Here is a 16,153-nt window from a genome sequence, read left to right as displayed (position 1 = left end):
TAGTAACGACGACCAATAAGGTGTTATAATAATTGGTGCCAGTTATTTTCATGTTGCATCCGTCGTTGAAGCTGCTTGCGCCGATACGGCCATTCTGGCAGGCGGTGCGTGCTCTGCACCTGCCTGGTGGTGTGTTCTCTCTTGCTTAGCTTTCGTTATGTTCTCGTACCCGTTGCAGGTCTCGTAGAGTAGATGGGCCAGGTTCAAGAATTGATGCTTCATCGTCCGAAGTCATGCCGATACGGTTATACTGATGCGTGCTCTGCATTGTTTTCTGTGATAACAGAGAAATACTTATGTAGTCTAGGTACTTCCACAGTAAACCTAGATAACTTTATATTGTTATAGTTATGGTTAACAAATTTGTTGTTGTCGTATGGGTTACGTTGTTTATGACGACTCATCGTGAGACGAAATCATAATATCAGGTCCAATTATTTAATCTACTTATGGCTTTGGGGCGTCACACGAACATTCATAACATATGTCATAGGACGTTTCCATCCGCCTACAACATTTTTTTTTTTTTTTTTTTTTTTTCTTTCTTTATTTGTTTGGCGTAAGACGTCTCCATCCGTGTACAATATTTTTTTTTTATTTTATTTTTTTTTTTTTTTTTTTTTATTTTTATTTTTTTTTTTATTTTTCTTTCTTTATTTGTTTGGCGTAAGACGTCTCCACCCGTGTACAATATTTTTTTTTTTTTTTTTTTTTATATTATTTTTTTTTCTTTCTTTATTTGTTTGGCGTAAGACGTCTCCACCCGTGTACAATTTTTTTTTTTTTTTTTTTTTTTTTTTTTTTTATTTGTTTGGCGTAAGACGTCTCCACCCGTGTACAATATTTTTTTTTTTCTTTTTGTTTTGGTTTTTTTTTTTTTTTTTTTTCTTTATTTGTTTGGCGTAAGACGTCTCCACCCGTGACAATATTTTTTTATTTTTTTTTATTTTTTTTTTTTTTCTTTCTTTATTTGTTTGGCGTAAGACGTCTCCACCCGTGTACAATATTTTTTTTTTTTTTTTTTTTTATTTTTTTTTTCTTTGTTATGGTTCGGATCCGCACGCCAAATGCATCTTTTATAGTAATATATCTCAAAGTAAGTGTTAGACAATCACATTACTAGCAATGATTAATGGTAATGCGTTTGAATGAAGCAATTTGAACAAAATGAAATACGCTCACCGGATAACTATTAGGTAGGCGAACCGTCCACCTAACTGCTTGCTTAGTAATTCTGTGTCGTCCCTCAGATGCTGTGAAGTCTCATCGTAGCTGGTCAAGTGCCACATTCGTAGCTGGTCATGTGCCACATTTCGAAGTCATCCATTGTCTAAAATCACTTTACAAGATATTAATCATTCTCACACGTTCACAAAATTTTAAATATAGGGATATCCGATTTCTGGGGTTATATTTTTATTATTACTATATCTCCCTTCTGGAATCTTTTAATCGTAGCTCGACCTCTCAAAAACCTAGCTTTGTATCTTCTCTCCGCCTCGACCATCCTGTTTTGAATGTGTTGGTGCATTACTTCGATTTAAAAGGACTGATTGTTGAATTGTAATCTAAACTGTCAAAGCATAATTGACTTGTTCGTATGTGCAAAACATCGGCAAGGATACTAAATTTTCCACATGTATTCTTATCACGTAATCTGCTCCGGTTAATATATCAGTAGTCGTTTCAAAACCTGGAACAATCGTCTGCACACTTTCTAGCTCGCTCCTTTAAAAGACTTTAATTCTAATGTCGTAGTTACTGATTTGGTACGTATTTACAGCCGTAAAGATGCGTTTGAATCAATCCCGAACACACACACTATCACCGGGATCAAAAGATGATAAAATTAATATGATCTTGTTAGTAATTTTAATCGTATCCCTTGTTTTTTTTAGTAGCAAACGTTCGGTCACGCTCTGCATTGTTGACATCATTTGCATGAAAGACTGAGGAACGTTCTTCATTACGCATGTTCTCCGGATGATTATTTTCTTGAGCTGGATCAGGATTTACAAATACACTAAGACCGGCAGTAACTGATCACAGGAGCGATCCCACTTCTGATATCGGATTTTATTATAAATTCATTGTTTTAAAGACAGGACGCCAGCCTCGCTGACGTCTCTAATGTCACTTGTTTCAGTAAGTTCCAGATATTTTAAAATGAAACTTCAATTCTTTTAAATGTTCTTGTATTTCTCGAAGGTTCTTCATAATCACATTCTTTACGCTCCGCACTCGCTGAACTCTGCAGTCCGCCGTCGTGCGTCCAGACGTCATATTTAAACCAGAATTCAAACATAGTTCTATTCTCTTTGATTTCGTTTTACTTTTAACAATAGTAACGACGACCAATAAGGTGTTATAATAATTGGTGCCAGTTATTTTCATGTTGCATCCGTCGTTGAAGCTGCTTGCGCCGATATATACATTTTGTATCCTTACGTAGAGCAAAATGAATTAACGTAATAAATGAATAAGAAAAATATAATAGTTGAAAACTGAAGTTTCGGGTAAACTTTTGACCGATATATTGTAAGGATAGGCTGTAGGTTGAAATTTGAGCTAAGTAATACATATATTCTTGAAATCAATAAACAACTGTCACATTTCCCATCCGCGTAAACTTATTACTGATGATAAATAAAAAATAAAATTAAACTATGTCCTTCAGATTTAATTAGAATCAATTTCATTACGTTTCAATGTTTGCATTCCATATTAAATTAAGTTTTGTCTATTGATATTTTTTTTATTGTAATGGTCGCTTCCATAGCGTGGGCTTGACTTAAAACTTTCCATATATGTCTATATTTCACGCGCCAATCGCGTCTAATGCAAAATACATCTCTGTTTAAACGTCTCCAGTCTTTGATTGATCTTCCTATTTTTATTTTTTTGATGTCTCTTGATAACTATTCCGTTGGAAATTTTGTATGCCAACAAAAATAAATTATAATTAAATACAGAATAAAAATACGATAAAAAGGTATTCCTTTTTATCGTATACGATCTTTATGTGTTCTGCTAAAAATGTGTACTACATTGTTTATTGAGAATAGTTTCAAGATTTTATAATATGGACAATTGGAAATTATACAATTGATTTTGGCCTTTCTCTCCAGCCTTTGTTTCCAGAATACATTTAATGTGTGTTTAATAAAAGTATTCAAACATTAGAAGTTCATTATTTATTTATATTTAAATAAAAAGATCTAATGGAGACATCGTATAAAATTCACTTATTTTAAAAGTGTGCTGAATATTCATGTTTTTGTCTTACAAGTAATCTGATGTTTATTTTTATACATGCTTAGTTCGGATATTTTTTCTTAATCCGATTAAGTGGGTAATCCGATTAAGCTCGATAGGGAAAACTTGTTATTTTTGTCCTGTTATGACTTTGCTTGAAACTATATTCAATTAAAATTAATACCTTATGTCATCTATAGTGTAAAACTGAACATTTGATCATTATCGATTTGATTACTTACGTAATTGTATAAATTGTATAATAATAATAATATAATATGTTATCATAAAATAAGTTAAGTGGTAAATAGAACAGAAAGCTATTTACATCGAAAAAAATACCTTATGTAAATGAAACATTTACATTAAAAAAACCCATTCAATAGATTAAGACAAATCTTTGCGTTATATATACATATAAACTGGTGGTGGTTGATAGCATGTTAGGATCGCCGACATAAAACCGCTTGACTTTTTTAATCAGAATGAACTCGAAAGATGATATTCCGAATATCAAGAGCTACTCAAGTGAGACAAGATATCAACCGTCATTATCTGAATCTTTTCGTAAAAACAGGATAAGAGTACATACGTGATATTTCAACGATTTTATTATACAGCATTTTCCAGCGAGCAATTTTGTTTCTAAAAAATATAAATACAACGTAACAATTAAAATAATCGTACATTATATTTATTATTCACGATATCAGATCATTATGGACTTGAAGCCACAATCCTCATTATTTTAATTGACGTAATAATGATTGGAGATAATTTGATCCATTGTATTAAAATATGTTTGTTAAATAATGTCAAGCCTCCCAGGACACCCGAACTAATGATTGTAATCTATCTTTCAGTAAATATTACAATATTAATATCCCACCGCTGCCACGCCACGCTTACCGTATTAATTGCATTTAATTGTTTATAAAATGTTCATGTTTCCTGCAAATATAACACGTAATATACAATAATATAATAAAACGCTGTTGCTATAAATATGTTGTCTTAACATCATAAGAAAATGTAACGTAGGTAGTCCTTTGACATTTGCTATAAACCGATATTGAAACGATACGTAAAAAGAAACATGTTTCTGAAAATCTTTGTCACTTAACTGTTACTATCTTCAACGTGAATAAAATATTTCATAATTTTTCAGCTTAATCAAAATAGCTACCAACCAATTTAATTGTAAGTAATTTGTTTGTATTTGATATCCTTCTTTAATGTCCTGTTATTGTTACGACAAAAGATTATTATTATAGAGTATAATTGGTAGTATAGATAGAATATTATTTGTAATTCATTGCATAAAATAATTGAAATAATTTCTGTTTGATATGCAATTACCACTGTCGCAATCGATCAACCTTCATGTGTTTCGCCTAATTGGGTTTCATGCATGAAAAATTTACGAATACTGAATACAATGAATTTTCGGAAATTCTGTATTCTGAATAAATTAATTCCAATGAATGAATTTCCAAATTTCTAAGAATCCTTGATAATTTAAGTATTACATTTACGACGCTATTAAAAAAACAATTTTGAGTATTAATAATGTACTTTTCATGTAATGAGCTTTTGTCATGTTACCTAATATATTTAATATATAAACGGATTCCAGTATAAATTATAAAAGATTCTGAATATTTAGACTTAGATTTAAGAAATTAATGTTACTATGGTTCATATAAGTTCGGTTCGAAACTTTTGATTAACGCCAATGAATAAAAGGCGATGGGGTCTACAGACATTTTATATGAGTACATATGATATGAGCAGTTTTATTCATATTTTGTTTGAAATAGTAGGTGTATAGATTTAACTAAGCTACCTATTTTTAATAGACTAGGTGATTCTGTTACACTTTGCTTACCTTGACATTCCTCCACTTGGCAGCTCCATTTAATACTTCTCCTTTCTACTATTTTTTTTTGTTCGTATATTAAATAGTAGACTTTGTAAATTTTTTCAATTATATGCTAAAAATATTTTAGGTCTATTTCATAGAAATTCATCAATTAGCATCAAATAATTACAAATTAAAAAGAAAAACATAATTTTACCTACTATTTTATAGCAGTTTCTAGTGAACTTGTTTTAATTTTAAGGTTTTTGTCATTTGTATCTTTCCCACCCGTTACAAAAACACTCAATGAAATTAATATTATAAATTTAATTGCATTGTTGTGAAACTTGTAAGGGACCAATCAATGTCAATTAAACATGCAACGACAATGTTGCACGCAAACTTGTTTGTACCGATATTGTATGGGATTGTTTAAAGTCACACAATTTTAATTGTCATGTTATTATTTACGTATATAATCACGTATTCCGCAATAATATTATTAATATTATTATTGCTATGTATATTTGTGAATATAGTTATAATATTGTTGATTTTCTTCAAAGTAAACTTGTATTATGTTGTGTTTCCTTTCGATTCTATCTGTGTCTTATCTGTTGTATCTCCTAAAGAAAAATTTATTCTTATAAAACAGATCTTTACCATGGTTTGACCCCGGTTTGGTCTTAGATAAATACATCAACAATTAAGGAATTCAACAATATCAGTAATTATTAGTTGTTTGCGATGGATTTATGGAAAAAGCAAAAAAATCTTATTATGGTTACTTAATAAGTAGATTTCAACTTAACCTTTTGATAAATCTATTTTTATTTATATAACGATAAAGAACTTCTTTATGTGGTCCTAATATTGATGTTCTTTCACACTTATATGACAACATATTTACCCTACACGTATGTTAAATATAAACATCCAATACCGCTCGTGTTATCTAAAAGAATTATTGTATTTAGAAGAATATTTTTTTAAACAATTTAATCGCTATTTTCATACCAAGTCAGCTGCTATTTGTATATATTTTCAATCATAGCTAATGGCTCGGTTACGACTCAGCGTTCACTTAAATATGATTGCCAATGCAATTCGAGTGGACGGCAAAAAATGTGGATCGAAATCATTAGAATTTCATTCAGCGAGAAATCTAGCAAAAACCTTGATATTTTTTGCTAGATTTATATCAGATAGCTACTGTAATTTTATTGCTCGTAGCAGTAGTAGTAGTAATTTTTTCGTAGTTATTATTCTTGATTAATCTTTTTTTAATTTACAGAGAAGATATCAGTTTGTAATTTGTTAAATATGTTATAATTAAAATAATAACCGACGAAAATTGTTGTTATTTTACTATTTTTTTTTAACAAAAGTTACCTGTTATGTACGACATAAAGATAATAATTGATATCTAGAATATTCTCATAATTTCTGCAAAGAAATGAATCGCAAAAACTTTTACATTGATATAATTTTCAACGCTTAAACTGGGGTAAAAAATGTAATTGTTAGCAAAACATGCTTTTAAAACTATTTAAAGTTCTTGATGGTAAATTTATGTGATTGTATTTAAAGAAGGTGACATTTGGCAGCACTTGGCCATGTGTGGATTTAGAACTCTTTACACGACCGGACCTATTACTCGTAGTGATAAAAAAGTCATGTCGGGGTGGATAATACCGCGATTTGGCAGGGACAATAATATTTCTTGATACTTCCTTATATTAAAACTCAATAAACCGTCTAAAGTTAAGGTTTGAGAATACCTCAATTCCCAATTACGGAACGGTGTATTTGGACGATACTTACGTAAAATACAAGGTTATATCAAATACCGCTTTGGATGCACACATATCGTTGTGGATTAAATAGTCTTTGCTTGTGTTTTGATCACACGACGGAGAAAATTGAAATGTATGGTCTTCAAGATGATGGAGAAGCTGATAGCAGCTAAAATTTCGAAAATACACACATACCCTACGGTGTTAAAGAACTACGGTGTTAAAGAACTTATACTAGTGTACTACGTATGTAATAATTTTTAAATAAATAGTGAGGAGCTCGTCATATTTTCTGATATTTGTATCTCAAGAACATTTAATTGGTTAAATGTGAGTCTCTGCATTAAAGCTTAAAAGATTTGGTTGTTCTATTCCAAAGGCTTTTCTAAAAAATATGTGCTTCTATCATAAATTACTGTCTCTTATAAAAAAAGAACTAGCGGGTTTCAAATAACTTAAATTAAAAAAAATAATCAAATCATTATTCTGTATATTTACAAAACACATAGGTAGACTAATATTTTAATACATGCACATATATACATATTCACTCCTTACACTCTATTAAAAAGGTATTAAGAAGAACATATTAAGGTTAATATTACATACCTCAAAAGCTTTTGATATAAACAATAACTTATTGTCAAAATAACAAAATTTGTATAAAGTACAAAGCCACATTCACGTGTTAGAATAATATTAAAGACAGATATAACTCCAAGGAAAGAGTATAGTAGAGTGGGACAACTATTCGTATAATTTTATTAAAAGAACGGGACCCTCCGTTTGAATGATTCGCTTTTTATTTTTTGAAAACAAATTCAAAAAACTGCTGAATCGTTCCTGTTTGAGGTATTTATAGAAAACCTAAAGGTCTATGTTCGGGTTTAATAATGGTTTCAAAGAAGAATTATAACTATCATTTAATAGTTTTAATAATTTCGGTTAATTCCGTTCCAAAACTTAAGTACGAAATAATATATAAGTATGAAATATTTATTTTGTACAAGATTAATTGAGTATTCAAATTTTGTTTTGCATGGTACGTATTTAGACCTTTCGAAAAAGTAGAATATTGTTAAATAATATATAGAAATTAAGTTAAATACTTGCATTCGGATATACATATATGTTACTAATCTCACCTGGCTGTCCATACTTCTTATGAGAACTTTAAAACAAACATGAAATATTGTAAAACTTACTCGGTCCGACATCAATTATGACTTAGAGATTTTGTTTCTAAAAAGTCCGTGACTACAGAAGAGACACTCATAAAATATTTACAAATGTTTATTGGTTATGTTTTTAATCGTTTTTTTTTATTAAATTTTATTGTCAAATGTCATTCTTTATCAAAGGTAAAGTAAGAAAATAATAAAACAATGAATTTGAATTTTTGTTGAAAAAAAAAGTGTTTTGCTTACATATTATCTTTCACTCATTGAATGAAGAGATAAAACGCTTCTGATTTAATCTCTTTAATATCTCTACTAAATAACAATCTATCGAGCACTTTATACTATCAACAGAATATTGTAATGTTCACCACGAGCATCTCAGAACGGTTTTTGTCATCAAAATATGACCAACAATTTTCAATACATTTAGAAACATTATATAAAAGTATTTAATATAAATGTAAAAGTACAATTGATATTGACTGTAATTAAATTAAATTATACATAAAAATTAATAGTTTTTACTTTTGTAATTATTTTTATCATGGAAAATTAAAAAACGATGTTGATGTTTTTTGTGATCATGGGCTTCTGAAAGGTAAGTGCTTATAGACCGTTTAAAATTCTACTGACCTTATCGAAAGTTTTAAATTCTGAATTTACTAACTTTATACGGAACAATAAAAACTTTTACCGAAAAAGAAAAAAATGGATTTCACACAAAAATAAGCAAAGCGAAAAATGGTTTAAAATAAAAAATACTACTTGATTACTCATGCGGGTAGATGAAAACAGTTTTTGTCAAAATATTTTGACTTTGGCAAAAAGTCTTGTCCTGGCCTAATCTCATTCTCTATAAATTTAAAAGAATTGAAATATGTTAATGCAAAACAAGCGATAAATAATAAAATATCTGTAAAGACTTGTGAAAAAATACAAAGTAAAAGAAACAAATGTAATTCGGTGATTACAGCAGGGGTTCTACTTATCCTATAATAACATTACTTGACAAATAAAAATCTCTTTCCACCTAGCCTGAGTAAATAATTGCTCAAACCTTCTCGATCCTTATTCCTCTAATTCAAGTTCAAAGTTTATCCTCTTAATGGCATTTTGTGATTATCAATCTCATTAAATTATCTAAACTGTCTGCAAATCAATAAAATAATCGTATTAAATACTCAGGGGTCGACATTAAGCGAACCGAGCCGCCAACCGCATATTAACTCTGTTGTTCCCACGACTAGGAAGTTGCCGAGGATTATTTAGAGATTCAAAACGTTCGGTCAGTCTCTAAGTGTTCAAAGAGACCAATTTATTACAGATCTTCACTTTATTTATGGTCGAGTAGAGAGGAAATTATAAGACATATTTATTACAACAAGTTCAAAGATCCTTGTTGAATGTCATCACGTTCTAAGGCTTACGTATTCCACCCGTACATAAAAACAATAAACAACAAAAGTAAAGTTATACACCAAGTGTACGCATATGGTGAATATAAGTACTTCATATAGAGATCGACAGACAACATATTTCCATTAAGGAAATTGAATACGGTATTGACTACGTCACGAGTAGTTTTTGTTTACACAGACATTCAAATAACTTTAAGCTTAATGCACACGATTCACAAAGAGTTATATGTGCTATAATAGGCTATAAAATGTTAATTGTATTTTTTGATAATAAATTTATATGTTTATCTACGAGTATAAAATCTTAATAATATGAAAGTAACGTATTAAAAGTTATAAATATAGATGTGATGAATTATTGTAAATATTTCGTAATAAGCTAATAAACTATATAAATTTAAGGCTATATCTAATAAATTTTAATAAAAATTTTAGTGTGTAATAAAAATTTATCTCATGTAAATATATAACAACGTTCACGATGCGTTAGATTATTTGTTTTAGATAAAAATAAAAACATTGTTTATGAATTAGTTATATATTTTATAATTAACAAAAATGACTATAAGGGGGAAAAAATAGAAATGAAACTAAAACAATCTTGCTGAATAAACTCGAGCACAGTATGGTGTGACCGTGTCACAAATGATCTTTCATCATGCGGACTACTTACTTAGTGTGCACTTTATGTAGTATGCGTAATTAGTATTTACGTTGAAATACCAAGCCTAATTACTCATAATTAATAGAAGACGGCTCATGTAGGTATCATAATATTATTATATTAGTATAGTATTGTTACACCATAAAATGAAAATGGTTTTTCCTCATTTTTAAAGCTTCCTCAGATCGATTATCTTAAAAGAAATCTTGTTTTAAAGTATAAGGGAACTATGAAATAAAATAAAAAAAGTTTTCTCCTCATTATTTCCAGTCTACTATAATTTCATTTTCATGACACACTTTCCTTTTATGAATCAACAAAATAACTTAAAAGGGGTCCAAGTTTGATACCAAGTCGAGCAAGATTCTGAAAAAAGAATTCTCAATGTCGTAAAATACTGCCAACTCATAAAATCAACAATGTATTATATATCGCTACAATAAATAAATAATGTTCTAAACGAGTTCAATGTGGTCATTAGTTGTCTGTTTGATATCAGTAAACATTGTATGAAATTTAAAACATAGTTGTAGCTTTGAACCTGATACCAATTTAAGTGATTTAATAGAGTCAATATCACACAATGTTGTGTAACAATATTAATTTACCAGCAACGTACGTTATTGTAATTCGCTTAGTCGGCTTAGCGTTATAGCGTCGTTTTAGAATGTAATGCTAAAAAGCTTATGGGTTTTCCATAACCACATTTAATGCTCAGAATTAAAAAAAAATATAAAGTCAATTAATATTAACAACTTCATTTTATCTCCAATGAAATTAAATAATATCATCATTGGAACTATTATTATTTAGGAGAATTAGAGAGGAGAATTTACATATACATACATGTCTTTCTGTGAGAATATACTTTTTTCATCTTATTCAGTTCTGATATCTTAAAGTAATGAAAAAAAATGTAATACTTTTGTTAATGAACATTCATGAGGTAAGTAGAGCTTTTGTAAAAATATTATATGAATCAAATTACTGTCAAATTTTAATTTCAATTTTTATTTATTCCTAACCTTCTATTTTATTCACGTTGTTGTTCAGATGACTTAAAAATTGTATCGAATTAAGAAACGAAGGAGCTTGTAAGAGCATAGTATCTGATGTTAGTGCAGCAATTTTAGTCCGCTCATTAAGTAGGTGCAAAGATGAGTTATATGTATATGTACAGTCATACAATGTTCACATTCTAGAACATATTTATTTTAAAATCAATCTGTTTCATTCTCTTTTTGTTACTTTTGTTCTTTTCATTTCAATCCTTTTATGTTATAATTATAATTAAGATTTAGTTTCCATTTATAACTTCGAGTCCAAATACATAGTTCCGAACAGTGCGGTTTCATAAACTTAAGTTTAAACTCTCCGTCGTGGTCGACTCAGTGTACATTCTACAGTTTGAGGTTATTTATGAGGAGACAATGAGATAAAAGCCGACTCTATATACATCTAATAGTATTTTTGACTATCAGCAACTTTGGTGTAATAATATGTCTCCATTTCTAATTACTGTAATAAATAATAATATATACATACTATAATATAATGAACTAAATTTCATTTGCGAAACCTGCTTGAATATTATATATATATAAATTTTTTATTTATAAAATAACTACTATGCTTCTATTTGCTACCAAATTCAATAAATAAACTATTGAAAATGATACATTGCGATATCATATGTCAACTTTAGTAGTCAAAAACAAAGGTTAACTCGTTCGCAATTATCACTAGTATTTAAATGAACCTTAAAAATAAAATTGAATTTTTTAATAAAAAATATTACTTTTGTGCCAGCGTCGATTATATATTAATAGAAAATAACATTTTATGTAGTGTTTACATAATTATTTTGTCTTAAAACTTCAATAACTTTATCATAAATATAGTTATTACATTATTTTATTTATAAAAGGTTCAAGTTTCTTAGAAGTTAAACTTCGATAACATGCAGGAGGTTAATTTACAGGTTTTATTAAACTTTGAACTTTCTAAAACAGAGGTTCTCAGACTTAATTTACTAAATTTATCTGGGTCCGGTGGACCCCCTGTCCAGGCAGCTACATTTCTACCATATTCCCAAACTCAACAAAAATGAGAAGATTAGATCTAACTACACAAATTAGAATTGACTGAGTTCCAACAACGAATTAGTTTACGAAAAAAAGTGTTATTTTTCTATCGCTTAGGATGGCAATCAAACAGGCTGTTCATCTATAAGGGGGTGGTCCTTTACCTGTCGAGTCAGCCCATTCATGCAAAGTAAAAATAGCTATTACGTGAATCCACCACTGCTAAATTTGATTGATTAATTAATTAATTGCTTGTGCTGTGAATAGATGTCAGTAAAGTGGGATGGTGTACTTTTATGATTGGCTCGCCTTACTCACAGCACAAGAAACAAAAAACAGATTGTCACTGATTACTTGATACTTACTCTTACTACGTAAATGTTGTACTGTATGGAACAGGCAAGTTTTTACAAGTAATAGTCGCTGCTGTCAAATGCTAAATGCTAAATGCTAAAGCCAAATCAACAGTTTAGTTCTTCATTATTGAAAGCAGATAAATTTTCGTGGACCCCTGCTCACGAATTCTCAAACCCCATTTTATTGTCACGCTAGCGTAAACCTTTCTCGTGGACCCCTAGGGGTCCACTTGGCTCACGTCGGGAACTACTGCTCTACTACTATAATCGTACAAAATTATATCAAATCATAGCTTAATCATATTTGGCAGTGAAGTTAAACTTTGAGTGACAGACGAATTATTATAATTATAATGACGTAAAAATCTTAGTGACAGTAAATTATATATTGTGTTTGTAGTATATGAAATAGATGTCAACATTTAAACGTTGTTGGAACATAATATTATTTCTGATATAAGTTAGAGTAAAGGTGTAATGCGATTTACTTTTACTTTAAAACCTTTCACAAACTGTTACTGAAGGTAAAATCATTTACATGCAGCAGAAACTGGGTAAAGGAAGTTCGTGAAATATTAAATTACCTTATAAAAGCAGCTAAAAATGAACAAAGCTGGTGTGTTTAAAATTTGTTCTAGTCGGTGACTTCTTCTATACGGCATTTAGTTTTATTTAAAATGAGTTTACATAATTACTTTTGACTCAACTAAATTTTCTATTTAAAAGTAAATCTGTCACAGTGGCAAAAGTACAAAGATGACTATGTATTCAGAAATTTTGGGGATAAAAGTTAATACGTTGACTGACAAAAAAAAGACAGGAATTTATTTGTCTTCTTTTTTTTTATATTATCAACCGTACATTTGTATTTGCTGACAATGATGTTATCTTTTCTGAAGTTTAATTATATACCAGTCCTCGCCCTAGGTAAGTTTCGAGTTCTCTTCAAACATCGACAGCTGAAATTTTAAATATACATGTGATAAAATAAGTTACGTCATGTAAAAAATGTTGAAAGACGAAATCCTCTATGACGCATATCACAAGCGTTTAAGCGCTGTTTTCAAGTGAAGGTCACAGAAAAGGTTATAAATAAAATGTGATATCACTTGCTCTTCAGAATTATTTGTTTCTAATGCTACTTTTAAATGATTTATAACGATTCCATTTGAAAATTTTGTCAACAAACTAATATGAAATTTGAAGTTAAATTTAAAAAAACATGCTTGTCATATGCTCACATAATGAAAACTTATTGAGTGGTTTATATTTTGTGAATTTCTTCATGGACATACTGTGTTACCACTTAACAAAATTAAAAAAAAATACATGATTTAACTAAACATTTAGAACAATTAAAATATTATTTTTGTAATTATTAAAATACCATTATTTGTAGTCATTATTTGTTTGTATTTAATTTACAATCTTGACGTTTCAAAAGCTAGGCTGTAAGCATTATTGCTTTGAAGTATTTGACCCAAATAACTATACTGTCTAACTATGGATGAAATTAAAAGCGAACGATAAATTGAAATAATGTAATATTCGGCATGGAAATAACCTAAAACTTTATATATATATATATATAGTTCGTTGATGTTTAATTATTTTAAAGTAAAGTCACGAGTTTTAGGCAGTTATATGAAGTGGACGTTTTTAAATTAAAATTATGTGAATATATTATATACAATTCTATTATATTCTTCTCTATGATAAATGTATGCGTAGTGAGAAAAAATATCGAATTGTGTTCAAACCAATATTAAAAATAAAGTTATTTAACAAAAAATCTTTGGTTGCAAATAATAATAAAAATATTTATAATGTAATAAATAATTATAATATTAATTAAGTTTATTACATTTCAATTTATGTTTCATATTATATGTTTCAATTACGTGTTCAATCCTATATCGTTCGTGCAACGCTAAAAGGACTTTAAAGGATATCAACTCCACGTGTCAGATGTGTCATAACAGAGGCGATTCAATTTCAGCTGTCAGTTGCAAGTCATAGAATATGGGGAACAATGTGCTGTTTATTGACAACAACCCCGTGACAAGACAGATAAAAAACTACATAATCCAATGCGGAAATATAGACAGACTATTTATCATAAAAAATATATAATGCTATGTTAAAAAAAAATCAATACCAAATCTATAATGAATTCAATGAAGTAATTAGAAATATGTTCTTTTAGGAAACGATGTATGATGTGAAAACTTTATTGTCATCGCTATTGTTTGACAGCAGTTGAAATGATAATCAGAAACTATTGATTGTGAAATTGTTAAAAATGGACACTTATTTAACGCACAACGAATATGTACTGTATTTTATAAAATATAATCATGTTACTTTTTATAAGTAATTAATTAAATGTTTGTTTGCCAATAAATAAATGATAAATGGATAATGGCTAGCTATTTATATTTATACTATACCTTACTCATTCGGTGAGAAATGTAAATACGTTTATTGATAAAGTTCAAATGGTATTTAGGATGGAAACCTACATCATTAATGTAGCAGCTGGGAGCTAGTAAGGAAAAGTTTTCTAAGCTGTCGCCCGCTGAAAAACCGTTAGTATATATTCCGTAATTATAAATAAGAATGCGCCACAATATAGATTTTAAATGCTTCAAACTATTCTTAAATATAAAGGCTGGCTTTGGTTTTTTGTCGTCTAAAACTTAGGCTTGCGCATGTGCGTTTTGACTATTATATGTCTCTTTTCATCATATAAAACTACTGTATTTAACACATTAATCCTTGTAAACTAGTCTTATCGTGGAGGCAAAATTCAGAACTTTCTATATTAAATATAATACAGAACAAAATGTATTAAATAAAATTCATTATAAAGTTAGTAATATCTTTTAAAACAACATGATATCAGTTGAAATTATCACGAAATATTTCTCACGAATTAAAAATGAAATTGTAGAAACTTATTTTCTTTGCACCGCTGAACGGTCAAGTGGAACTAATTACCAGACTATTTAGAGAGAATTTCGCTTTGAAAATAAATTGTTTTTAGATAAGACAAAGTTTTAGAAAGAAATTCAAATACTCTTCCTGTTTGTGATTCTCGTTTTCTAGATTTTAATCTTATTTATTACGTTGTTAAAATTTTCCAAATGTTTAACGGAACTTCCACGTTATATTTTTTACATGGCACGTATACCAATAGAATGTGATATAACTCAGACTGAAATATTAATACTTATGTATTTAAATCGGTTCATTTACGTGATATAGAAAGAGACTCTATCAAAACTAGAATTAATATTTAAAAATAAATTTAATTAGCAATTACATAGCACCTTCATCTGAATACAAAGTCTCAAGTCTGTGACCACACTCCAAGATCTTAAGACATCACGGGTTTTGAGAATAATAAGAAATCCACTGCTCCATATGTCAAAAATCAAGAATAACTGACAGATAGTTAATCATCTCTTGCCGTGATCACGGTTGCACGTAAACTAAGCTTTATACATCGTGATAGTAACGATATAATAGTACAGTG

This window comes from Danaus plexippus, chromosome 11 (assembly GCF_018135715.1).
Source record: "Danaus plexippus chromosome 11, MEX_DaPlex, whole genome shotgun sequence".
NCBI lineage: Eukaryota > Metazoa > Arthropoda > Insecta > Lepidoptera > Nymphalidae > Danaus > Danaus plexippus.
Note: the sequence above shows the minus strand (reverse complement) of the source record.